Source organism: Oryctolagus cuniculus, chromosome 6, assembly GCF_964237555.1.
Source record: "Oryctolagus cuniculus chromosome 6, mOryCun1.1, whole genome shotgun sequence".
NCBI lineage: Eukaryota > Metazoa > Chordata > Mammalia > Lagomorpha > Leporidae > Oryctolagus > Oryctolagus cuniculus.
In genome coordinates, this window is record NC_091437.1 from 100874073 (window position 1) to 100900468 (window position 26396).

Consider the following 26396-nt stretch of genomic DNA (forward strand, 5'->3'; position numbering starts at 1 on the left):
CAGCCCTGGCTGTTTTGGCCATTAGGGGAGTGAACCAGAGGATGGAAGACCCCTCTTTCTCTCCATCTCTCTCTCTCTGTAACTATGCCTTTAAAATAAATAAAATAAATCTTTAAAATAATGAAAAATAAAAGAAATCCTGAGTTTAGAGCTAGAAAGATGTTTTCATGCAAATTTCAATTACTGGACCCACTCATTATTAGTAAAATCAGAATTTTTTAAAGGGAGCAATCTGCCTACATAGGAAACTAATTTTTCAGGCTCTCTTTGTGGACCAAATTTTGGTCAATTAAATGTAACCTGGAATTTATTAGATATATTCATAATTTTTTCTGATATTGATTTCACTCTCCTATGTTTTGTCTTTTCTTCTTTTTCCTAATGGCATTTTGGTTGAGAGAATAGAATTATAAAAGTGAATTTATACATTTAAGGGATTCTATTTACGTGTGTGTGTGTGTGTGTGTGTGTGTGTATGAATGAATGAAAACCACATTAGAGATGATAAAGGAAACAGAAAAAAAGACATTGTTGGCTGGCACCTTGGCTCACTAGGCTAATCCTCCACCTTGCGGTGCCGGCACACCTGGTTCTAGTCCCGGTCGGGGCGCCGGATTCTGTCCCGGTTGCCCCTCTTCCAGGCCAGCTCTCTGCTGTGGCCAGGGAGTGCAGTGGCGGATGGGCCCTGCACCCCATGGGAGGCCAGGGTAAGTACCTGGCTCCTGCCATCGGATCAGCGTGGTGCGCTGGCCGTGGCGGCCATTGGAGAGTGAACCAACAGCAAAAAGGAAGACCTTTCTCTCTGTCTCTCTCTCTCACTGTCCACTCTGCCTGTCAAAAAAAAAAAAAAAAAAGACATTGTTGGCACCATGGAGAATCTATGTAAGTGCTGGATTGTATGACCCTGAATTCTTCATTGTATGAGAAAAACAACCTACCAGTTTTTGCACAAAATCATTGTCTTCTTAATCTAGTGTTAGTAAGGAAATTGTAACAAGAAAAAAAATAATGTGAGTAGGTTATACTATATTTAACCTATAGTATAAGTATATACTGTACTATACCTATGTACCTCCTATACCAATGTACAATATCTTGAGTCTGTTTTGGAAAGCCAATGGGGTTGACTGTGAAGTTCATTTACTGTTTATATCTCTCAGTCTCCTCTCTCTCATTTTTTGAAAAGCAACCTCTCTCTTTTGAGACATCCCCCTCCTTCCTGGCATCACACATTACATTTCAAAATGTTTAAAATATAAACCTCCATTTCTTAAATAATTGGATTTCTTAGGCATGTAGTTAGTTGAGTTATAAGCAGAGAATTACATTTATAATATCTCCAATGTCTAGCTACAGGAATTGGCTGAGAATTGAACAAGTCAAAATGAGCAATCATTCCTTCTTGGGAATCTTCTTCTCTTAGAAGTTTAAGGGTATGAAATTGGAGCTTCTACAGTCTTATGTGGAAAGGATGTTGAATTTAACTCAGTGAAAGAACCAAGGATCAGTGATATTGAGCATTCTGCCTTAGAAGTGGTTCATAGACACATTTCTCTCTGCTCTTATTATGGCTTTAAGTTAAACCAAATTAGATGTGTTTCACAAGAAGTCCAAAACCTTTTGACTCTATAATTTAGAGGTATGGGGGCTCTTTTTTCCTGAATAAGACATAAATCAATTTCTAATTTATAGTATTTATAATTTCTTTTTTTTTAAGATTTATTTATTTATTTGAAAGTCAGAGTTACACAGAGAGAGGAGAGGCAGAGAGAGAGGTCTTAAATCCAATGGTTCACTCCCCAATTGGCCACAGTGGCAGAAGCTGCGTCGATGCAAAGCCAGAAGCCAGGAGCTTCTTCTGGGTCTCCCATGTGGGTGCAGGGGATGAAGGAACTTGAACCATCTTCTACTGCTTTCCTAGGCCATAGCAGAGAGCTGGATAGGAAGTGGAGCAGCCAGGATACGAACCGGCCCCCATATGGGATACTGGCACTGCAGGCGGCGACTTTACCCACTATGCCACAGCGCTGGCCCCGAGCATAGTTCTTTAAAAACGTTTTTCTTTTCTATTTTTGCTGTTATAAATCAGTGTTTCCTAAACATAATTAACAATAAATCTTTAAAAGGAAAATATCTTTGGGTATCTAGTTGGATGTTATAATTTTTATATGATGCAAATAATAGTATAACTATATATTAGTTGATATACAAGTTTTGTACCATTTTACAACTAAAATATTAAAAACCACAAAATTATCTCATTCAATAATTATAGATACAGTTTTTTTAAATTTAATTACTTTTATTTGAAAGGCAGAGCAAGAGAAATAGAGAGAGATCAATTTTCCATCTACTGGTTTCCTTCCTAAATGCCCACAACAACCAGAGCTGTGCCAGAACAAATTCAGGAATGAGAAATTCTATTTGGGTATCCAATTTGGAAGGCAGGAATCCAAGAATTTGAGCTATCACCTGCTGTGCCCCTGGATTGGATAGTAAACAGAGGCCAAACTCAATCCCAGGCACTCTGATATGGGAAGCAAGCATCCCAACCAGCAGCTTAATCTTCTCACCTTTAATGGCCTCCTCAGTAATTATATTTTAATGGAATAAATAATATGCTAATCAATAAAACCAATAACTCTTAAGAACTGAAATATGATACCAATTGCTGTAGATTCTTCTGGTTTATCACAAGTATGTTATACTTGTATATAGTAGTTCTCCCATTGATATTATGTATCTGCACTCCCTGGCCACAGCAGAGAGCTGGCCTGGAAGAGGGGCAACCGGGACAGAATCCGGCGCCCCGACCGGGACTAGAACCCGGTGTGCCAGTGCCCCATGGGAGACCAGGAGAGGCACCTGGCTCCTGCTATCAGATCAGCGCGGTGCGCTGGCCGTAGCGCACCGGCTGCGGCGGCCATTGGAGGGTGAACCAACAGCAAAAGGAAGATCTTTGTCTCTCTCTCTCACTGTCCACTCTGCCTGTCAAAAAAATAAAATAAAATAAAATAAAAAGATATTATGTATCTGAACCATAAAATCTTATTTATATAATACATAAAATAATTTTGATGTCTCTTAGCAAGAAACATCATTTACATATTTTACAGTTCTCTACTTTCTTGTCATTAGCCTAGTGATATATGTTGTAAACAGTGACATTCTTTTAATGTTGGAAACCTATTACAAAGCTAACTTATTGCTTAAAATGTCCTCGGCTACAAATTATACATTGAAATGTGTCTTTCCTTTACATTGTAAAGAATTTTCCCAAGTAAACACACACAGATTTGGCACAATTATTGACAGTTTGATGTTAAAACAATCTAATTAAATGTGAAACATTTCTTGGGAGGGGGAAGGACTGATTCTTCTGTACAGGTTGAGAATCCTCAATCAGAAAATCTCAAATCTGAAATGCTGGAAAATCAAAAAATTTTGAGTGCAGACATGACTCATAAGTGGAAAATTCCACACTTGACCTCTTGTGACTAGTTGGAATCAAAATGCTTTATATATATATTATATATATAAACATTGTATAATGTTACCTTTATGATGTATATATTGTTTATATGAAACAAATGAATTGTATGTTCACATTTGGTTCTATCCCCTATTCTCATCATGTGTACGCAAATATTCCAAAACCTCACAAAAGCACAAAATCTGAAACATTTGTTGTCCCAAATATTTGTGATAAGGGATATATAGCCTGTACAAATATTAGAAAAAGAAATGAAAAAGTGATTGCCAAAATTGTAGGATCACAAAATATTGTTTTTAGATTATTATCAATGTGAGAATAAACACACTCCATTTCTGGAAATACTGATATATTTAGCACTGCAATTACCTTTTTCTATAAATAAGTACAAACAAAAATATAGAATATAACTGTTTTTAGATATTGGACAAACAGCCATATGAGAATAAAATCTCTGATAGAAAAAAGCAAATAAGAGAAGTCCTGTAATTGCCTCAATTTTCTGGGTGGTAGGACTTTGTACATTACAGCAAAGGAAGTGAGATCACAAAGTAATTTCTGGAAATTTCTAATCCCAATAAAAGAAATATCTTGATGCTGTATAATCCTTGATTTGAAGAATTAGCACAAAGCTACTGTGATCAGTTGTAGGATATTAGGGTAAGGATATATTAATAGATTATTGGAAGCAAATGCAGGGTTCAGAAATAGTTCAAAATACATGCATTCAACTAATTTTAAAGAAAGAAACCCTTTATTTTTTGAAGTGTATCTCATTTGATATAAATTTTTGATCAACATTTTATTATATTTCAAGACCTTAAAGAAATCTCCACTATGCTTAGGGCTTTATGGCTTCTTCTGAGAAGTTAGCTGGTATTCAATTTATTGGTCCTTTCTGTGTAACTAGTGTGTCATTTTCTCTGACTGGTTTCAAAATTTTCAACAAGTTGAATGTGATGTTCCTAGGCATGACTCTTTGATTTTAGTATTTGGTTTTATTGAGCTTTTTGAGGGGTCTGAGTTGTGGTCCAGTAGGTTAAGTTGTCACCTTCAATGTAGGCATGCCATATGAATGCCAGTGTGAATACCAGGTCTGAGTTGTGGTCCAGTAGGTTAAGTTGTCACCTTCAATGTAGGCATGCAATGTGAATGCCAGTGTGAGTACCAGCTACTCTACTTCAGATTCATCTCACTCCTAGTGTGCCTCTAGCAGTGGAAGATGGCCAAATGGTGGGGCCCCTGCACCCACGTGGGAGACCTGGATGGAGTTCTGGATGGAGTTCAAGCTCCTGCCTTCAACCTGGCCCTTCCCCAGCTGTTGCAGCCATTCGGAGAGTGAACCACAAGATGGAAGGCCTCTCTCTCTCTCTCTCTCTCTCTCTCTCTCTTTCTCTGTAATTCTGCCTTTTAAGTAAATAAATAAATAAATATTTTTCAAAAATTTCTTGAATCTGTAAATGTATGTCTTTGATGAAACTTGAAAGCTTTCGAAATAAGTTTTCAAACTTATTTTTCTGCCCACTATCTCCTCTTTTTCTAAGACTAAATTATTCTAATGATTTACTTTCTGACACTTTCCCACAGGTTTCTGAGAATCAGCTTAATTGTTTTGTTCATTGACTCTTCCTCTGTGTTCTTCACGTTGTATAACTTCATATAAATTCATCTTTCTTCCCTGCCTTTTTCCTCCTCTGTCATCCTCTTTTTGCTATTGAGACTACTCAGTGAATTTTTTTTCAGATATTGTGTATTTTAATTAAACTGTATATTTGGTTATTTTTCATAGTTTACAGTTCTTTGGTGAGATTACCTGTCTTTTCAATCATAATGAATGCCTTTGTGTTTATCTGCTTAACAGAGTTCAAATAGCTGATTTTGAAGTGTTTGTCTCATAATGACCACATTTCTCTTAACTTAGGATTGGCATCTGTAGATCCTCTTCCCTGTGACATTGAGTCATGTTTTCTGGACTCATTTTATGTGATTTCCTTGCATGTCTTGGATATTGTGAATATTGTATGTGTAGGTTCCTGATTATGTTATAGGCTTCAGTTGTTGGTTTCTGTTTTTATCAAATAATTAACTTGGTTACATTCAAATCTAGAATAAGGTATCAGTTCAGTTCTTCGAGCCTCAGTTGTAAATGTTTGTCCTTTGCCCCACATAGAAGTGGTTCAGGGAACAGCATAGACTCATGGCAACTTTTTACATGGGTTTCTCTGGGTATATTTTCTGGAACATTCCCTTTAATCTTCAGAGACTAATGTTGCCCCAGGATTTCTTCCTCTTGTTCCAGAAAAATGGTGAAATTTTTTTATTTGACCTACTTAACGTTATAACCAGGGTCAAGTCTGTCTTGGTATGTTTGTGTGTTGGGATGGAGAGAGAGGGAGAGAGGGAGGAAAAGAGGCAAGGGGAGGGAAGAAAGAACAGAGGGAGGGGAAAAAGAGGGGGAGAGAGAAAGAGAGAGAGAGAGAGAGGCAGGCTGACTCTGGATGATTCTGCCAAACTGTGACCCATGTGCACAAATTGCCTGCCTTCATTCAGTCTCAGAGCCTCCGATACTTTTCTTGTTCATCCTTGTCTTGCTGTTATTTAGGAGAGAATCAGTTTATTAGGCGCTCACTTCTCTGAGATAGTTGACTGTTAATTTCTAATGTAGAAAAGCCTAGGGAAACTACTTTCTTTAATTTGTGTGCAACGTATTAAAGCAGGGACCATTCTGGAGCATTCTTATATATTACATTTAAAAGGAAGTAGCAAATGTGTCCACCTGCACAGCCTGAGAGTTTGCCCTGATTCTTTCATTTTGATGAAATGAGTGGTAATATGAGCTCCAGGACTGGAAAAACAGAGGCAAAGTTGTGTTAACTCTATATTGACCAATATTGCTCTGCCGCTCTCTGAGTCCCACCCAGTCTTCAATTTTGCTTGGCTGCTTCTCCTTCTCTCCCAAATCTACACTTTAATACTTCCTGATAGTGCCAATGACTCTCCAGCCAACATAACTCACTTCTTGCCAGGTGTTGTTCTGCTATCACAGGCTGTGCTCCAGAAAACCAAATTCTTTTTCAACATCATGAATATAGCTGACTATTCCCTTCTCTCGTCTTCCTTCCTTGCTTCCAAATCACAGTCTGGAGGAGGAGATAAAAATACATGGAGAAATCAGATTAAAATTGAAAAATTCTTTAATTTCTTTTCAGGGGTTTACATTTCCCATCAATTCCTGGTTTTCTTATCTTTTGGTTTTAAACAGTTATGTTGTGCATCTGAAGGAAATGTGGTGAGTGTTGTCAGGCTTCCTGCCACATTTTTTTGTCTGAAAACAGTCCTCCTCACTGAAGGTGCTCCATCGGAAAGGAGATGGCATGCTTTAGGGATATTTGCAAGAGGCTCATGCAGTGATAATATTAAGTTGCTTTTGGTGTTGCTGAGGACATTTCCAGCTCCAAGGTATGGTGACATACTCTGCTCTTCTGTTAATTTCACTATGTATTTTAGAAACAATACATACTTTGTATACCTAGACACCATTTAGAGAGTGATATACCTTTCCAAGCTATTCTAAAAAGCACAAAATTTAAAGAGCCCAGGTTAATAATAAGGGTCTGATTTATTGCCTTGCTACACAAGATGTTTGCTATTAAACTAACAGAGGCTCCACACAGAAAAATCCTTCTGTAAGGGAAAAAGCCAAAAGGAGAATTAGGCCTGTTCTGAAAGAGCTCCTATTATGGCTGACTTGATGATATTAATGACCCTCCCCTCCTTTATGGCACTGTGAGACTTAACTATTTTAATGGAGCTCATTTCTTGCCTGGAGCAGAAAGATTATGTTGCCCTAGGCTCTTTGTAAACTTCAGGCCATATGTTATATAGTACTGTGCTTCTCAAACTTTACAGGGTGGGGGGAGCTTCATTCCTTTGATCAGAAGCTGTGAAGCAGAGCTTCTCTGGGCTCCAAATCCTGTCTGCCAACCACTGGCCTTCATGATAGTTCATGCTGCCAAGTGGACAGAGACTGATTATTTTCTCATTCCCAGTTTCTGAGTCCTGCACTGTAGGTTAGAGCAGCCCATAAAGTTGACTTTGTGCATTCGGTACTCTGAAACTGCATAATCAACACATTTTTCTTCCTGCACATGGCAGCAGAAGAAAAGAACATACTCTATTAATTGATCTGCTGAAACCTTGGTCTGCAGGGAAATAAATCTTTCGGCCCTTGAGTTGTAAGAACTATAGCTTTCCCAGGGCAGTGAGGATCTTTGAATTTGCTTTTCTATGTAAAGCCAAGCCTTAGTTTTCAGTACACCTATATATTCAGAAACACCGGGAATAGTTCTTACCCATCTTCTATTTTAATAATCACTTTTTCTAATATTAGATTATCCTGTTTTGCCTGCCTACATGCATATCTCTAATAATGGCTATTTAGAAGAAGAATAAAAGTAGTACAAACTAATGATCTATAACCAGGTTTCAGCCTGGTTTCATATAGTCCAACACAACTAGTCAATGATTTCAATAGTCTAAAGAACAATTGAGAATCAAATTATCAATAAAATTAAAAAGATGCCACTGGCAGTTTGGATTATTTTGTCCTAATTCTCCACCACATTCTGTATCCATTCTCTTTGTCACACAATTTTTCATATCCTCCACAATAAGTAATTATACCTTTTTCTCTCCCTTTGGATTTTGCCATTTGACTTTTGCCAATGTATATGAGTGAACCTGATATGCCCTAAGGCTAATAACAACAACAACAACAACAACACATTGCATGAATGGATTTGTTCTCTTCCAGTTTTGCCATCACCAAAAGAACATGCTGCTCGGTTTCCAGTCCAGGGAGATGAGATACACTTGAAGGAGAGCTACAATACTGGAGTGAAAGCCTGCAAGGAGAAGCATCAGGTAAACTGGTTCTTAACTGTAGATGTGTGGAAGTTTTCAGAAATAATTTTTCAAATTTATTAATATCACTTAGGTAGTATCAGTCAGAGACAAAGTGACGAAGATGACCAAAAAACAAGAAGAAAGAAAAAAAGCTTTTTTTTCCATGAGTCTGTGGTATCCCATTACAGAGAATATTTTACTGCAGTACACCAGTTTTTATTAAAATAATTATCATAAGTTCACATTAACTAAAGCCTGTGCTATTCACTGAGATTGAGTGTTTTTACTGCCTTCTTCAGAAACTCAAATACTGGAATCACTAATGAAAAATGTGGTCATAAGGTAAAAATTCAAAATTCTCTATGTATAGGAAGTTATATCTCCAATTGTTTAGGAAACTAAAAGACCTCTAGGGGCCAGCACCTTGGCGTAGTGGGTAAAGCTGCCGCCTGCAGTGCCGGCATCCCACATGGGCACCAGTTCAAGTCTTGGTGGCTGTTCATTGAGCCAGCTCTCTGCTATGGCCTGGGAAAAGAGTGGAAGATGGCCCAAGTCCTTGGGCTTCTGCCCCTGTGTGGGAAGACCCCGAGGAGGCTCCTGGCTCCTGGCTTCAGAACATGAGCCAGTGGATCAAAGTCTTCTCTCCCTTTCTGCCTCTCCTTCTCTCTGTGTGTAACTCTGACTTTCAAATAAAATAAATAAATCTTTAAAAAAAAAAAAGACCTCCAATAATTTATTTTCCTGGCGTTAAATAGTTAATCATACACTGAAAAGCATTCAATGAACTCCTATTTATTTAAAATTAAGATTAAAAGTAATAGTGATTGGCTGGCACCGTGGCTCAATAGGCTAATTCTCCACCTGTGGTGCTGGCATCCCCAGTTCTAGTCCCGCTCAGGGGGCCGGATTCTGTCCCGGTTGCTCCTCTTCCAGGCCAGCTCTCTGCTGTGGCCCGGGAGTGCAGTGGAGGATGGCCCAAGTCCTTGCGCCCTACACCCCATGGGAGACCAGGAAAAGCACCTGGCTCCTGGCTTCGGATCAGCACAGTGCACTGGCCTCAGCACGCCAGCCGCAGCGCCACTGGGGGGTGAACCAACGGAAAAAGGAAGACCTTTCTCTCTCTGTCTCTCTCTCTCTCACTGTCCACTCTGCCTGTAAAAAAAAAAAAAAAAAAAAAAAAAAGTAATAGTGATTGTGTCTGTAAATTAACTGATTCACAGAAAAGTTCAAAATACGGCATTTCACATCAACATTTACAAGATCCTTTTGTGGTGCTGCAAAGCAGGCTTGCTCATTCAGACAATGCACAACACAAAGCATGATTAACTTGGGTATCAAAAAATGGCAGAGATTTTGAGTATTTTTAAACGATATAATCAAAGGAATCACATAAACAAGACTAGTGTCTGCTAATACTATCTGAAAGAATTAAAAAGGAGAGAAAGATCCAACATGGGAAGCAGGATACACAGCACACTCATAGAATGGCAGATGTCCTAAACAGCTCTCTGGCCTCAGAATCAGCCCTTAAGGCCTCCAGATCTGGCTGAAGAGCCCATGAGAGTATTTTAGGCATGGAAAGCCAAGACACTCTGGCAAAAAAAAAAAAAAAAAAAAAAAAAAAAAAAAAAAAAAAAAAAAAAAAAAAAAAAAAACCAAAAACCACACACACCTAAATGAAAATCTCTGCAAGTGAGATCCCAGTGGAAAGAAGGAGAAGGAGGTACCTTTCTCTGAAGGGAGGAGAGAACTTCCACTTTGACTATGACCTTGTCTAAATAAGATCGGAGTTGGCAAACTCAAAAGGCTTCCATAGCCTTGGCAACTCATGACAAGAGCCGAGGCTGATTACTAATGCCATAAACAAGAGTGTCAATTGTTAAGTCAACAACAGGAGTCACTGTGTAGGAGTCCCCATGTAGGATCTCTGTCATTAATGTGTTATACAATGTGAATTATATTTATTATTATTTACATTTATTAAATAAAAATTTAAAAATAAAAGATATAATTTAAAATTTAAAGAGAAATTCTGCATGTGTATGGTTACCAACAGGGGTATGTGAATTATTTACTTAACATTTTGAAAGATAAACTTTTTATTCCTACTTACTCCTACTCTAAAACTCTTGATTATTTTGTGAAGGATTTACTCAACTGTGTATTCTCTCTGGGATTACAGTTCAATACTTTATTCTTAGGACCAGGGAAAGGCCAGGCCTGGGTATAGTTGCTGTAATCAATCTCCATGGAGCAAGCAAAGATAGCAAAGATTAATGGATTCTACTTCAGTGTGAAGCCAACGTTGCAGAAGTGCGAGAGCAACTGTTTTCAAAGGTTCCTGTTTATAAACTTGAAGATAGTTATTTATGTTCCTCATCTTTACACATTGTTTTCTGTTTGTGAATATTTTGATTCACACAGATGTCTGATCATCTCCCCAATGCCACGTAGTCATTGTCAAGCTCATTCATAACCCTGCTTTCTGCTTACAGCAGAAAGTGCAGGCCACTCCCTTGCAGTTAAGGAACTCTGATCCTTCTGTGATTTTTTTATCCACAAAGTAACCCTTGCCTCCTCTCACTACCACTTGAAGGAATTGTTCTGTATTTACGTGTATAAAGAATAGGTTGAGCCATGGGGCCGGTGCTGTGGCGCAGCAGGTTAGAGCCCTGGACTGAGGCGCCGGCATCCCCAATGTGTGCTGGTTCTAGACCCAGCTGCTCCTCTTCTGATCCAGCTCTCTCCTATGGCCTGGGAAAGCAGTAGAAGATGGCCCAGGTCCTTGGGCCCCTACACCCACATGGGAGACCTGGAAGAAGCTCCTGGCTCCTGGCTTCGGATCAGCACAGCTCCGGCTGTTGCGGCCATCTGGGGAATGAACCAGCGGATAGAAGACTTCTCTCTCTGTCTCTACCTCTCTCTGTAACTCTGTCTTTCAAATAAATAAAATAAATCTTAAAAAAAAAAATGGGTTGAGCCTATGTCTAAGAGGAAACACTCAGGTGGTTTAATGAAAATGAGATTTCTGTTAATGAAGGAAAACAAATTCAAGCACAGATGCTAAATGTTGTTTAGGATTAGACTATGAATCTGGTGGCTAGAAGACATTGATGGAAACTTTGAAATTAAGATTCCCTCTACATTTTGTCAGAACTGTATCTTTTATTTGTTACTTGAAGGGTAATAAATAAATACAACTGCTTAGCACTCTCAGATCTTTTAAAATAAACATCTCAACTTGCTATTCCTGAATAGAAGCATGCTTTAAGTTAGGCGTATATCTGTGTACTCATGAAGTTTACATTCTAGTGGGGTGGATAAACGAACAACAATAATTATATTATTGCTTGGTTACCTTTGGAAAAATATTACATGAAAAAAAATGCATGGCTCAGAGAAAGTAGATAACAAAACCTTGATTGGCAAAGGAGGAAAACGAGTAATCAACCTTTGACTGAGGTGTAAGTTTTCAAACAGACAAAGAGCATACACTGTACAAGATATTCTGACGTACTTAGGAAAATGGTGCATATTGATTTCCTAGGGTTGTTGTAGCAAAGCGCCACAAATAATGTAGTATAAAACAACACAAGAATATTCTTTCAAAGTTTTGGAGATGCAAATTAACCTTATGTTTGAAATTAGGCATGTGTACTACAAACTTCAGAGTTAGCCCTAAAACAAGAGAAGTAGAAAGGCAAAGTAAGTAATGTTTTTAATTAAACAGATGTTAATAAAGAAAAAATAAACAATAACCATAATAAATACAAAACCTTAACAATATGGTAGAAGTAAGTCCAAACAAATAATAAGCCACATGGATCCTATCCTTGCTCACTGAAAGGTTAAAAACTGAGATAACATTATGTTCAAAGGGTTCACTACTTTTTTGTGTAGGGCCATTCACTAAATAGTGATTTCTTGAAAAAAAAAATTTAAAAATATTTTCTCTCACTTTCATGCAATCAATTTCATTTTCCTTCATTCGAGACTACAACTTGAAGCAGTATTTTAGCATTCAATTCAGCCATAAAATATTTTATAAATTAAAGCACAGTTATCTTCCCCAAAGAGAATCTGAAGTTTAAGAAGCATTTTCGGGGCCAGTGCTGTTGTGTAGTGGGTAAAGTCTCTGCCTGCATCACCAGCATCCCATAAGGGTGCCAGTTTGATTCCTGGCTGCTCCACTTCCAATCCAGCTCTCTGCTATGGCCTAGGAAAGTAGTAGAAGATAGCCCAAATCCTTGGGGCCCTGCGCCCATGTGGGAGACTCAGAAGAAGCTCCTGGCTCCTAGCTTTGGATGGGTGCAGCTCTGGCCATTGCAGCCACTTGAGGAGTAAACCAGTGAATGGAAGACTTTCTCTCTCTCTCTCTGCCTCTGCCTCTCTGTAAATCTGCCTTTCAAGTAGATAAATAAATCTTTAAAAAATGAATAAATAATTTTTTTTTAAAATAATCATTTTTGGGAGCTGGAATTGTGGTGCAATGGGTAAAGCCACCACCTATGACTCAAGCAACCCACATGGGCACCAGTTGCAGTCCCAGCTGCTCCATTTTCGATCCAGATTCCTGCTAACATGCGTGGGAAAGTTGTGGAAGATGGTCCAAGTGCTTCAGCTCCTTCCACCCAGGTGGGTAACCTGGATGAAGCTCCTGGCTCCTGGCTTCGGTCTGGCCTATCCCTAGCCATTGCAGATATTTGGGAAGTGAACCAGCAGATAGAAGTTCTCTCTCTCTCTCTCTCTCTCTCTCATTCCTTCTCCTTTATTCTGCTTTCAAATAAATAAATAAATCTTAAAAATAAAATAAATCATTTCCAAATTGCTGCCCGGTACCATTTATCGAACTCCAAACATCACAGGGTTGCCATTTTGGAGGTGGAACAAAAACTGAAATTAAGAGCTCCATTTTGAAAATATTGAGCTTAATGTGGGGGGTGTAGCTCAGTGCTGGAGCACATGCTTTGCATGTATGAGGCCCCAGGTTCAATCCCTGGCACCTCCAGGGTCTATGTTGAGTCTAACCCTGAATTGGCTTGACTATTTTCAAGAAAATATTGAGCTTTAGTTATCTAGGAAGGCTCATTTCAACTGGAATTTGAGAAAGAAGCCACAAATATAATATTTTTTTTCTTTTTTTTTAAACTTTTATTTAATGAATATAAATTTCCAAAGTACGACTCATGGGTTACAATGGCTTCCCCCCCATACCGTCCCTCCCACCCACAACCCTCCCCTTTCCCACTCCCTCTCTCCTTCCATTCACATCAAGATTCATTTTCGATTATCTTAATATACAGAAGATCAGCTTAGTATACATTAAGTAAGGATTTCAACAGTTTGCTCCCACACAGAAACATAAAGTGAAAAATAATAGATGATTTTTTTTAAATGATGATGAAATCAGAGCAGACCTATTGTCATGTTTAATCCCAGTGAGAGTCAAGTTGGGAAATGATAATTTCTTTTTTTTTTTTTTTTTTACAGAGGATCAGTTTAGTATGCATTAAGTAAAGATTTCAACAGTTTGCACCCCCATAGAAACACAAAGTGAATTATATTGTTTGAGTACTCGTTATAACATTAAATCTCAATGCACAGCACATTAAGGACAGAGATCCTACATGAGGAGTAAGTGCACAGTGACTCCTGTTGTTGACTTTACCAATTGACACTCCTGTCTATGGCATCAGTAATCTCCCTATGCTCCAGTCATGAGTTTCCAAGGCTATGGAAGCCCTCTGAGTTCTCCGACTCTTATCTTGTTTAGACAAGGTCATAATCAAAGTGGAGGTTCTCTCCTCCCTTCAGAGAAAGGTACCTCCTTCTTTGATGACCTGTTCTTTCCACTGGGATCTCACTCACAGAGATCTTTTTGCCAGAGTGTCTTGGCTTTCCATGCCTGAAATACTCTCATGGGCTTTTCAGCCAGATCTGAATGCCTTTAGGGCTGATTCTGAGGCCAGAGTGCTATTTAGGACATCTGCCATTCTATGAGTCTGCTGAGTATCTCACTTCCCATGTTGGATCACTCTCCCCTTTATTTATTCTATCGGTTAGTGTTAGCAGGTACTAGACTTGTTTATGTGCTCCCTTTGACTCTTAGTCCTTTCATTATGATCAATTGTGAACTGAAATTGATCACTTGGAATAGTGAGATGGCATTGGTACATGCCACCTTGATGGGATTGAATTGGAATCCCCTGGTATGTTTCTAACTCTACCATTTGGGGCAAGTCAGCTTGAGCATGTCCCAAATTATACATCTCTTCCCTCTCTTATTCCCACTCTTATGTTTAACAGGGATCACATTTCAGTTAATTTTCAACACTTAAGAGTAACTGTGTATTAATTACAGAATTAAACCAGTCATATTAAGTAGAACAGATAAAAAAACTACTAAGAGGGATAATGTATTAAGTTGTTCATTAACAGTCAGGGCTATGCTGATCCAGTCACCGTTTCCCATAGTGTCCATTTCACTTCAACAGGTTTCCTATCCCACTCCTTGGAGTTTACCCAAAGGAATTTAAATTGGCAAACAAAAAAGAGGTCTGCACCCTAATGTTTATTGCAGCTCAATTCACAATAGCTAAGACCTGGAACCAACCTAAATGCCCATCAACGGTAGACTGGATAAAGAAATTATGGGATATGTACTCTTTAGAATACTATACTGCAGTAAGAAACAGCGAAATCCAGCCATTTGCAACAAAATGGAGGAATCTGGAACACATCATGCTGAGTGAAATAAGCCAGTCCCAAAGGGACAAATACCATATGTTCTCCCTGATCGGTGACAACTGACTGAACAAATATAATATTATAACTCAAAGAATTATGTATGCCAAGAGCACTTTTCATATAGATAATATTTTTATTTCTTCATTTACTTATTTGATAAGAAAGCTCTCATCTGTTGGTTCACTCCCCAAAATGCCCATCTTGGCCAGAGATGGTCTGGGCCAAATCCAAGAGCTGGGAACTCAATTCAGGTCTCACATGTGGGTGACAGGAACATAATTACTTGGGCTATTGCTGCCGCCTCCCAGGGTTTGCATTAGCAGGAAGCTGGAGTCAAGAGCCAGAGCAGGGAGTCAAATGTAGGCACTCCAATATGGGATGTAGGCATATTATTCAGCATCTTTTAAAAAAATATTTATATATTTATTTCAAAGTTAATTACTAAGAAGAGATGGAGAGACAGAGATCTTTCATCTGCTGGTTCATTCCCCAAGGGGCCACAGCAATTAGGGCTTAGCTAAGCTAAACTCAGTAGTCAGGAGCTTCATCTGGGTCTCCCACTTGGATGCAGGTGCCCAAGCACTTGAGCCATCCTCTGCTGCTTTCCTAGGCACATTAACAGGAAGCTGGATTGGGAGTGAAGCAGCTGGGCCTGGAACCAGTACCCATGCAGGATGCGAGCATCACAGCTGGTGGTTTAACCTGCTACACCACAATGCCAGCCCCCAAATTTGTATTTTATGATGTAGTTCTTAACCCTCTAATGTCTTTTGATTCTAATAGTTTCTCAACCTATTGATCTTATTTTTATTTGTTAATCACTCAAAAATGTATATTTAACATTCACTAATTTTAATTATTTATTTTAATATTTCTTCTTTGGATTTATATATTATCTATTTTAATTTATTCCTAAAACTATTTAAAATTTATAACTTTGGGAGCTGTCCTGTGGTTAAGCTACCACTTGTGACACTGGCATTCCACATCAGCACTTCGGTTCTAGTCCCAGGTGTTCTGCTTCTGATCCAGCTCCCTGCTTATGTGCCTGGGAAAGCAGCAGAAGATGGCCAAGTGCATGACCCTGCAACCCATGCAGGAAACCAGGACGGAATTCTAGACTTCTGGCTTCAGCATGGCCCTGCCCTGGCTGTTGCAGATTATTTGGTGAGAGAATCAACTGATGGAATATTTCTCATTCTCCATCTCTTCCTCTCTCTCTCTCTCTGATGTTCTTTCAAGTAAATAATAAATAAATAAATCTTAAAAATTTTGAAAGTTGTAACTTTTAAAAAGTATAATTTTATTTTTTGTCTGACTTCTTTAATTTAAGTTGCTTTTATAGTCACAATATTGGTAGTCTTCAATTTTTGCCTACTTGATTTTATTTATTTCAGTTTGGCCTGATTATGATCATGCATTTGAATACTTCTGTTTTAATATTTCTCTATGCTTTCGATTTAAAATTTTAATTTGAACATCTCTTCTAACTTTAATTTACTTGGCTTTATAACTTTGACACTGTTAAATTACTCTTGTCTTTCAAAATAAGAGTAAAATTTAACCACTTTAGGGTTTCTGTGATAGATGTAAGAGCTCCAAACATAGATATGTCCTCTGATACAACAGAATATCACCCAGGAATAGCAGTGAAGAAGTGGCTAATTTCGGCTAATGGAACTTGGTGGATGGCAGGACTAATGGTGTTGCAAGAAGCAGTACAGAGAGTCTATGTCATTGTGACCTTTCTAGGTTTCCACAACAGCAAAGGTGATTTTCTTTGCTAAATCACTCCATCTTCCTAACAACCAAGCGGAGTTGTACAATCATGGCCTTCTTACAAATGATTCAACTATGGTTTCATGAAGACTGACTTCTCCTAGACTGGACAGCCTGTAAGCCAAGTCTAGCGGACTCCAAGTCCTTACTACTTTATGACGTACATGCTGGACAACAACAGCAGGGAGCGACATGGAATCGAGTTACCACTTAAGTGAGCAGAATTTGAAGCAATTCATGCATACTCTGGGCAGAAAATTATATTCTTCATAAAAATATATTTGAAATAATATGAATTAAGCATGTTCGCCCTTTCAAGGTAGTGAGGTAAGGGAAATGAGGGGCTTCAAATTTTATAATTTACTGCATGCTTTAGGTATTTTCCTACTGAGAAGACAGAATACGGAGATAGTGCCTTCCAGTGAGTTTCTATTACTCTCATCAAAATTCAAATGTTTAACACCCGTTCATTTATATTGATAAATCTTTATTTCCTCCTAGAGAAGTAACACGTATTTAGCATCTAATTGCCTTAAAAATATGTTCCTGAATACATATGCTCACATCATGAAACCACTGGATTTGTCATAAATTTTTGTTTAAAATTCTAAACTAACAACATTATGCTCTTTAAACTTTCCAGTACTTTATAAACACTTTATTGGGTCATAGAGTATTTATAGAGCATACGCAACCCAATTCAACTAAAAACCTGTATTTATTTTTCAATGTTTTGAAAACTGTATAAATGTTGATGAATGATAATCAGGGTGGGATTTTCTCCTGGATTGAAAAATAAATTCACTTTCTCTGCTTTTGAATAATAAACAATGACAATTTAAACAAACTAAAAGGGTTTGCTTATTTGTTTTTCAAATTGCATTAGCTATTGGAAAGTAAAACTATTAGAAATAATTCAACTCAAAAAGATACCAATGACTTACTCAATACTCTTAGGGTTCTCTAACATTATCAGTGCATGCCTTCTGAAACATACTTCTTGAACTTGGTGTTATTCTTAGTGAAAATTTAATGTTTTTCTGATATTATCAAGTGAATTAACTTGATTAATAAGCAACATATGCTGCTTGACCTAGGTTAGACATTATAGGCCTTATTCCTACGTTACCTCTTGGGTATTTCTATATGACTCTGTCATGTTACCCATGCTCTACAACTAAGTGAATTTTTGAATGATTTAATTGTTACTAACAGTTTTTATCTCCAACATATTGCAATAACAAAACTTCTAAATTTCTAAATAATTTATTGTCTTTTTTTTGTAGTGATAAGCAAAGTATGAAGAAAAATACACCTGTGGACCAGGTGGGAGTCTCAGGAAAATTATCTCAGGAGAATTATCAGCAGAGATTAGTGATGTGTTTAAATGCTCCCTTTCAGGCCAGCACCCCGGGGTTCTTGTCCCAGTTGGGGTGCTGGATTCTGTCCCAGTTGCTTCTCTTCCAGTCCAGCTCTCTGCTGTGGCCCAGCAGGGCAGCGGAAGATGGCCCAAGTGCTTGGGTCCCTGCGCCCTCATAGGAGACCAGGAGGAAGTACCCGGCTCCTGGCTTCGGATCGGCGCAGCACCAGCTGCAGTGGCCATTAGGGGAGTGAACCAACGGAAGGAAGACCTTTCTCTCTGTCTCTCTCTCACTGTCTATAACTCTCTCGCTTTCTCTCTCTCTCACTGTCTAACTTTGCCTGGCAAAAAAATAAAAAATAACAAAATAAAAAACAAATAAATACTCCCTTTCAATCCATTACTTCATTTAAAAAACAACATATTTAGACAGTATTTAAGTTTTATAGGAAATTATATATAAATATTAAATTATGCTTAAATTCCTTATCACCTTATTTATTTAAGTAATAATTTATTTATGTATTATTATTATTTAAACCATTGATTTTGGCCTCTTTAGAAAAGTCTTTTTAGGACTACATCTTGGAGAAAAAGATGGTATTTTTCCTGATCCCATCTTTGAACATTTCTGAAACAGCTGTGCTAAGATTTACCACAGGATAAATGCCACGTCACATCTAGTCAGAAACCACATTAAAAGAGAATGTTCTCTAATGACAAGCAGTGCCAAAGGCGGGATTCCCTTGAAATATTCCTTGATAGGTAATGTAGAACATATAGCCGAAAATGTATCCTGAGTGCATTTCCTCATATCGTGCTGAATAATATTTTTTAAACTTTGAGCATATTGTTTTAATTTATGGCCTAAAAACTGTAACATATTTAATATATGACTACTCTGGTAATACAGTAGATGATATATACATATATATATATATATATGAAAGGCAGAGTCACAGAGAGAGAGAGACAGAGACAGAGAGGAAAAGAGGAGAGGCAGAGAGAGATCTTCCACTTGCTGATTCACTCCCCAAATGGCCACAATGGCCAGGGCTGGGCCAGGCCAAAGGCAGGAGGCAGGACCTTCTTCTGGGTCTCCCATGTGGGTGCAAGGGCCCAAGGACTTGGGCCATGTTCCACCACTTTCCCAGGTGCATTAGCAGAGAGCTGTATCAGAAAGTGGAGCAGCTAGGACAAAAACTGGTGCCCATATGGGATGTCTGCACTGCAGATGGTGGCTTAACCATCTTAACCAATGCTTAAGCATTGGTCCCAACATCAGCTTATTCTAAACTAAAACTTTTTCAATAGAAATAATTAGAAAAGTCAACATGATGAGGCCACATGCTGCCTCCCATGGTGTGCATTAGCAAGGAGTTGAAATCGAGCTGAGCTAGAGCTCAAAACTGGCACTCCAATATGGCATGCAGATGTCCTAAATGGTGTCTTAACCACACTATGCCAAACACGTGCCGCAAAGGGCCCTTCAAATTTATGTGTGATATTTATTTCTTGCAAAAATCCTCACTGACACCAAAAGGTAGGTATCCAGGTATTCTTATTTTCAAGCATGGAAATAATATTTAATACTCTCTACTCAAAATTTAGTTCACATGGAATACAACCTAATACCTAATAGTATGCAAAATTATTCTTTTGAAAACTTCATATAATATTGTCAAAAAAGTAAAAATCAAGAGTAATCCTTTCTAGGATTACATAATTAAGGTATTCCCCTACTCTCCCCAGAGTTTCCCAAAATACCATGAGACACTTCATGTTTATGAATCCTTTATTCAATGACCTAAATATAAAGTTTGATAAGGGAAATCCCCACTATGTAGACTCCTGAATTTCCAAATGGAAATTTATAATTCCTAGCCAGTTCACTTTGCAAATGCATAAAATAGTTGATCATTATCAGGTTTCATTAACATTTGAACTTTGTCAAAGTGGTCTCAGCTGAACTATTTCCTTTTTCAAAGTTTGATTTAAATGTAATTTTCAAAACTATCTTAATTTTATAATATTCTTTTAAGATTTACTGTATTTACTTGAAAGAGAGAGAGAGAGTGAGAGAGAGAGAGAGAGAGAGAGAGAGAGAGAGAACCATGCACTGGTTTGTTTCCCAAATGGCCAGGGCTGGACCAGGCTGAAGCCAGAAGCCAGGAGCTTCACCCAGGTCTCCCACATGGGTGCAGGGGCCCAAGGACTTGAGCTATCTTCTGCTGCATTTATAGGTACATTAGCAGGGAGCTGGATCAGAAGTGGAACAACCAGGACTTGAACCAGAGCCCATACAGGATGCCCGCACTGCAGGCAGCGGCTCAACCTGCTATGCCACAACACCGGTCCTGTACTATTCATTTTTTAGCTGAAAAAAGAAACGTGTTTAAATTATTTTTCTTTTGGAAGATTGCTTTACACTGACCAATGTTAGTATATTCCTATGTCTTAAAAGACTCACTACAATGTCTTTGAAACTAGGTGTGCCTATTTCTTTTAATTTTATTAAAGGTAAGAAAGTTCACTAAAAGAAGTTAAATAGTTTAGAAAATTATGACCACCACCAATGTCACTTCTCTGTACCTAGGAGTGTCTTTAATATTTCCTGATTTTTCATCTGATTTCCACTTCTGAACCATCCCATTACCTGACCTTATGTTCTATCCTTCACTTTTGTGTGTATTTAAATTTTTAAAACTTTTCCTGTAAATATATGATGCTCAAATCCCTGAATATTTTATTTGCAGGTATCCAAGTGATACCTTTTTACAACTTCCAGAAAGGCCCCTTCGTGCACTGAGTGCAGCTGTTCACTAGAGCACCTTGAGTTTAAGTTCCCGTCACCATCTTGCTTGAGTGCTCTTTGAACAGTGCACAGTCAACACAACCATCCATAGTGCCACACTGAGAAAAAAATGGATATTAGACATTGTCTTTGCTTTCAAGGAATTCATAACTGAATTGGGGAGATAATCATGGACAAAATATTAAAAATACTAAACCTACACACAAGACAAGAAAAATATGTACTCTGGAAACCCATTTTATAAAGCTTGTAACATAAGGGATTAACACATTTCTACAACTCTATGCAACCAAAAAATATAATCTTAGGGCCTAAACTGCTGTGTCTTTAAAAATTCAAGACCACTAATTGCACTTTTCCTGGTTTTGCTTAATTTCAGATGACAGCTGTTTGAGAGAATTCAGAAAACGAACTGATCTTCGTGCCCCCTTATGTGCACATAACACATAAAATCTCTGCTTACTGCCAGAAGTTGTGCACACTCATGCTTTCTGGTAGAGCCTCATGTGAGTTAGCAATAACACTTTCCCTTTTCTCTGCTGTTTTCTGGCTGGTGTACTCCAAAAGCCTCAACATAATGCTGTTTTGTGGTTGTCAATAGGATTTTCACAGAGACGATAATCTTTGGCTAAATAGTGAAGGATTTCAGATGGTGATCTTTCTGCTTAATGATAGTAGATAAATTGGGACTAGCTTGTCTCATGAGGAAGAAACACATACTGAGACACAGAAACACAAAATAATGCAGAATACTCAGCAAAGCGCTCTGACTGGCTGCAATATGGCATCTGCCTATGAGAAACCATAAGAAAAGAAAGTCACTGTGCACTTACTCCTCATGTAGGATCTCTGTCCTTAATGTGTTGTACAATGTGAATTAATGCTATAACTAGTACTCAAACAGTACTTTACACTTTGTGTTTCTGTGTGGGTGCAAACTGTTGGAATCTTTACTTAATATATGCTAAATTGATCTTCTGTATATAAAGATAATTGAAAGTGAATCCTGATGTGAATGGAATGGGAGAGGGAGCAGGAGATGGGAGGGTTGCGGGTGGGAGGGAAGTTATGTGGGGAAAGAAGCCATTGTAATCCAAAAGCTGAACTTTGGAAATTTATATTTGTTAAATAAAAGTTAAAAAAAAAAGTGAACAAGATAGGCAACGAAACAAACAAATAATCCTGATAATTTTGGGAATATAGTTGGTTTTTAAATGGTTAAAAATTTACCATTGTGTATGTAAGGTAGACAAACAAATGGAGAGAGAGTTTCAATCTACTAGTTCATTCCCTAAACACTTGCAACATTCATGTCTGATCCAGGCTGAAGCCAGAAGCCAGGAACTCCAACCAGGGTCTCCCTAGTGAGTAGCAGGGATCCAACCACTTTAGCTATCACCTGCTGCACATTAATAAGATGTATGTTAGCAGGAAGCTGGATCCGAAATGGAGCAAGGACTCGAACCCAGGCACACTAATAGGGGGTTCAAGTATCCCACATAGAGTCTGCCTGCTGCATCAAATACCCCTCTCACAGACTTTTTTTAAGTTAGTAAAAGACAGCTGAGACCCAGGTGGCATTAAAAGAGCATATGGTTGTAACCAGAATTGGTTTATGGAACATAAATTTGAGCAGTAATGTGGAGCAGGAGATAATGGGACAACACCAATGGCAGTGAGAACATGCTAGAGGTGAGTGCTGATGGTTCTCAAACTTAGTGATGTGGTCCCCAGAGGACACTTGTCAATGTTGGGAGAATGTTGGAGGGGGCGTGCACCACTGGCATTTAGATGCTTAGCCTCTTTTACAACACAGCTTCCAGCAGCATGAAATCACTCTGAGCAAAATACTAAGTTGCTCATAGATCTAGACAACCTGCTTTAAATGGGGTGGTAAAGCATGATAGTACACTCCAGGTTTAGGTCATGTTATATAATGAATAATAATGAGTATCTCTTCTTGCTCAACTAAGAGAGAGTGCTGATGCTCCCTTCAACTTTTCATCTTGCCTATGTATCTTTTTTTGCTGAAGTGTCTGTTTAAATCATTTGCACATTTAAAAAATTCATTTATTGTCCTTATTAGTGCATTTGAGAATTCTTAAAGTATTTGCAAAACTAGTCCTTTAAATGTGTTCTACAAATGTTTTCTCCCAGTCTGATACTTGTTCTGTATATCATGTTTTTTAAATTTTTTGAGGGGAGAGAGAGCCAAGATGGCAGAATAGTGAGGGCACGCACTGATAGTCTGGGAAAAGATAGTTTAATAAAAGTGGAGATACTGTAGTTTCAGGGAAAGTTTCGGGGAAAAAAAAAACTGCAGAAGAAACTCTTCTGGAACTAGTGGGACACTGTGCACCTACATGGAGGGCAAGGACACCCACGGCTCGGAAGCCCACAGCTCGGAAGCCCAGCCGTGGAGTCTACACACCAGCACTGGAAAGGGAGGTGAAGCAAAACCTCAGTAGCCCAAGACACTGGGGGGAGGTGGGGGGCGGCAGGAACAGCCTAGAGGGAACGAGGCTTGAAGCCCCGCTGGGGAAAGTTCACCGGGCTAACTAGAGGAGAGAAAAAAATAAATAAATAAAAGGGACCACCGGCATGGACACCAGTCTCTCTCTCCACTCACCTTACAAAGGCAAGCAAGATAAAGAGCAGGCACCATTTTGGACATACTTAAAAGTGGCGCCCACCATCAGCCAAGCAGAAAAACCTGACTCTGGTGGGGAGAAATAACAGGAGGTTAGGACCTAGTGAAAGTGTAGAGCTAATGAACTGAGACTGTGAAAAACTGAGGGTGTGGGAGAGAACTCACGGAGTACCTGAGACATGAGTACTCTCAGAAGAGTATACAAACTCGGTAACCTTGGCAACCTGGTGAGAGACTGCAGAGAGATTTGAGCTTACACTGAGGACTACATAGATCCTTTGTGTGGTCCTTGGAGCAGAGCAGATGAATATTATACCAACAGGGGCCAGATTTCAGACAGTGACTACCTTCAATGCTGCTCAGCTGTGCGGAATTACTTCCCTTCTGAATTAAAAGAGAGAGAGAGAGAGAGAGAGAGAGAGAAGATTTACCACTCCTAACCTGGGTGTGTCACCTTTGGCATGCCCTTAACCCTGAAGAACCAAATAGAGCTCTCTAGCCACACCCATCACAAGCCTCTAAGGATCCATCAAAAGCAGACAGTCCACTTAATCTAGGGACATAAAATAGTACTGGGGGACTTCAATACTCCACTTTCAGAAATAGACAAATCATCCAGACAGAAGATCAACAAAGAAACAGCAGATTTAATCAACACTATTGCCCAAATGGATCTAATAGATATATACAGAACTTTTAATCCTACACTTAAAGAATTTACATTCTTCTCAGCAGTGCATAGAACCTTCTCTAGGATTGACCACATACTAGGCCATAAAGCAAGTCTCAGCAAATTCAAGAGAATTAGAATCATACCATGCAGCTTCTCAGACCATGAAGGAATGAAGTTGGAAATTAGCAACTCAGGAATCCCTAGAGCATTTGCAAATACATGGGGATTGAACAACATGCTCCTGAATGAACACTGAGTCATAGAAGAAATCAAAAGAGAAATCAAAAACTTTCTGGAAGAAAATGAGGATAACAACACAACATATCATATATGTTTTATAATTAAGGGATACTTATGGGATACGGCAAAAGCACTGTTGAGAGGAAAGTTTATAGCAATAGGTGCCTACATCAAGAAATTGGAAAGGCACCAAATAAATGAGCTTTCAATGCATCTCAAGGATCTAGAAAAACTGCAGCAAACCAGACCCAAAACTAGTAGGAGAAGAGAAATAATTAAAATTAGAGAGGAAATCAACAGGATTGAATTAAAAAAATTACAAAAAATCAGCCAAAAACTAGAGTGTTCTGATCCATGATCCCAGCATATCATTCTGTTTATAGGTTTTCTTCAGATTCTCCCAGAAATTTTGTATGTTTTGATGTACAGATCTTGCCTTGTTCCTTATGGTACCTTTAGATATCTCATACTTTTGATGCTATTTTAACTAGAATTTCTTTTTAAAAAACTTGTTTCTATTTGATCTTTGTCATTATAACAAAATCAGATTATTTTTTGTCTTTTACCATTCTGAAAAACTCTTATTAATTTTAGAAGAGTTTTTTGGAGACTACTTATGATTTTGTACAAAATCATTCTGTTTGCCAATAAAGACAGTTTTAATTCTTCCTTTCCACTCTATATACTTATTTTGCTCCATTCCATTGCATTGAAAGTGTGTGCTATTTCATTTCTAAAATTAGGGAGTTTTCCTTGTATGATTCAGTTTCTGTTCTCTAATTTCCATTGTGGTCTGATGCTATACTCTGTAAGATATGAATCCTTTCATACTTACTGAGACTTGTTTTACAGCTGTGAACTTGTCCTGCGAGGCCCACACTGTTGGGGTAAAGGGGTGATGGCATTCTTCAACAAGAAGTACTGGAAGGGCCAGCGTTGTGGCGTAGCGGGTAAAGCCACCACCTGCAGTGACAGCATCCCATATGGGCACCAGTTCGAGTCCCAGCTGCTCCGCTTCCAATCCAGCTCTCTGTTATGGCCTGGGAAAGCAGTGGAAGATGGACCAAGTCTTTGGGCCCCTGCACCCATATGAGAGACCTGGAAGAAGCTCCTGGCTCCAGGTTTTAGATTGGTGCAGCTCCAGCCGTTGCGGCCATTTGGGGTGTGAACCAGCAGATAGAAGACCTCTCTCTTTCTCTCTCTCTCTCTGCTTCTCCTCTTTCTATGTAACTCTGACCTTCAAATAAATAAATAAATCTTAAAAAAAAAAAAAAAGAAGCACCAGAGACAGTTTTGGTGAACATGTTCATCTATTAACAATCAGGCACAAGCTTTTAAAGGGCAGGCAAAGAGAAGTAACTAGTTCAGGGTAGCAACATTAATTCTATGCTTCTCCAATGAGCTTGAAGGTCACATGTCCCACATAGCCTTCCAGGTGGTCTTTATGGGTCTGGGCCACACCTGGGGGCTGTTTACCTATAAGGCCCTTCAACAGAAAGAGGGAGTGTGAGAAATGTGCCTGGAGTCCCTGCCACCTGCCAGTAGCCAGGTCATGTGCGAGGGTCACAGTGTACTGAGCCTTTGACCAAGGTTTTCCCGGGGGGCATGGTGTGCCATGCCCTCTTAACCTCTTGCATGGGCTAGGGAGGCAGTCTCCCAGACAGGCACAGGATCACTCATATACAGCTCTTTATATGGACTATATTGTTAAATGTTCATGTGCACTTGAATATG

At 38.7% G+C, this 26396-nt stretch overlaps 1 non-coding gene across 1 annotated transcript; it reads left to right on the forward strand.

The window, feature by feature from the left end:
* Window positions 1-13334: 13334 nt before the first annotated feature.
* Window positions 13335-13406, forward strand: TRNAA-UGC (transfer RNA alanine (anticodon UGC)). The gene has a single exon. It is a non-coding gene; the product is annotated as a tRNA-Ala (tRNA).
* Window positions 13407-26396: the final 12990 nt, after the last annotated feature.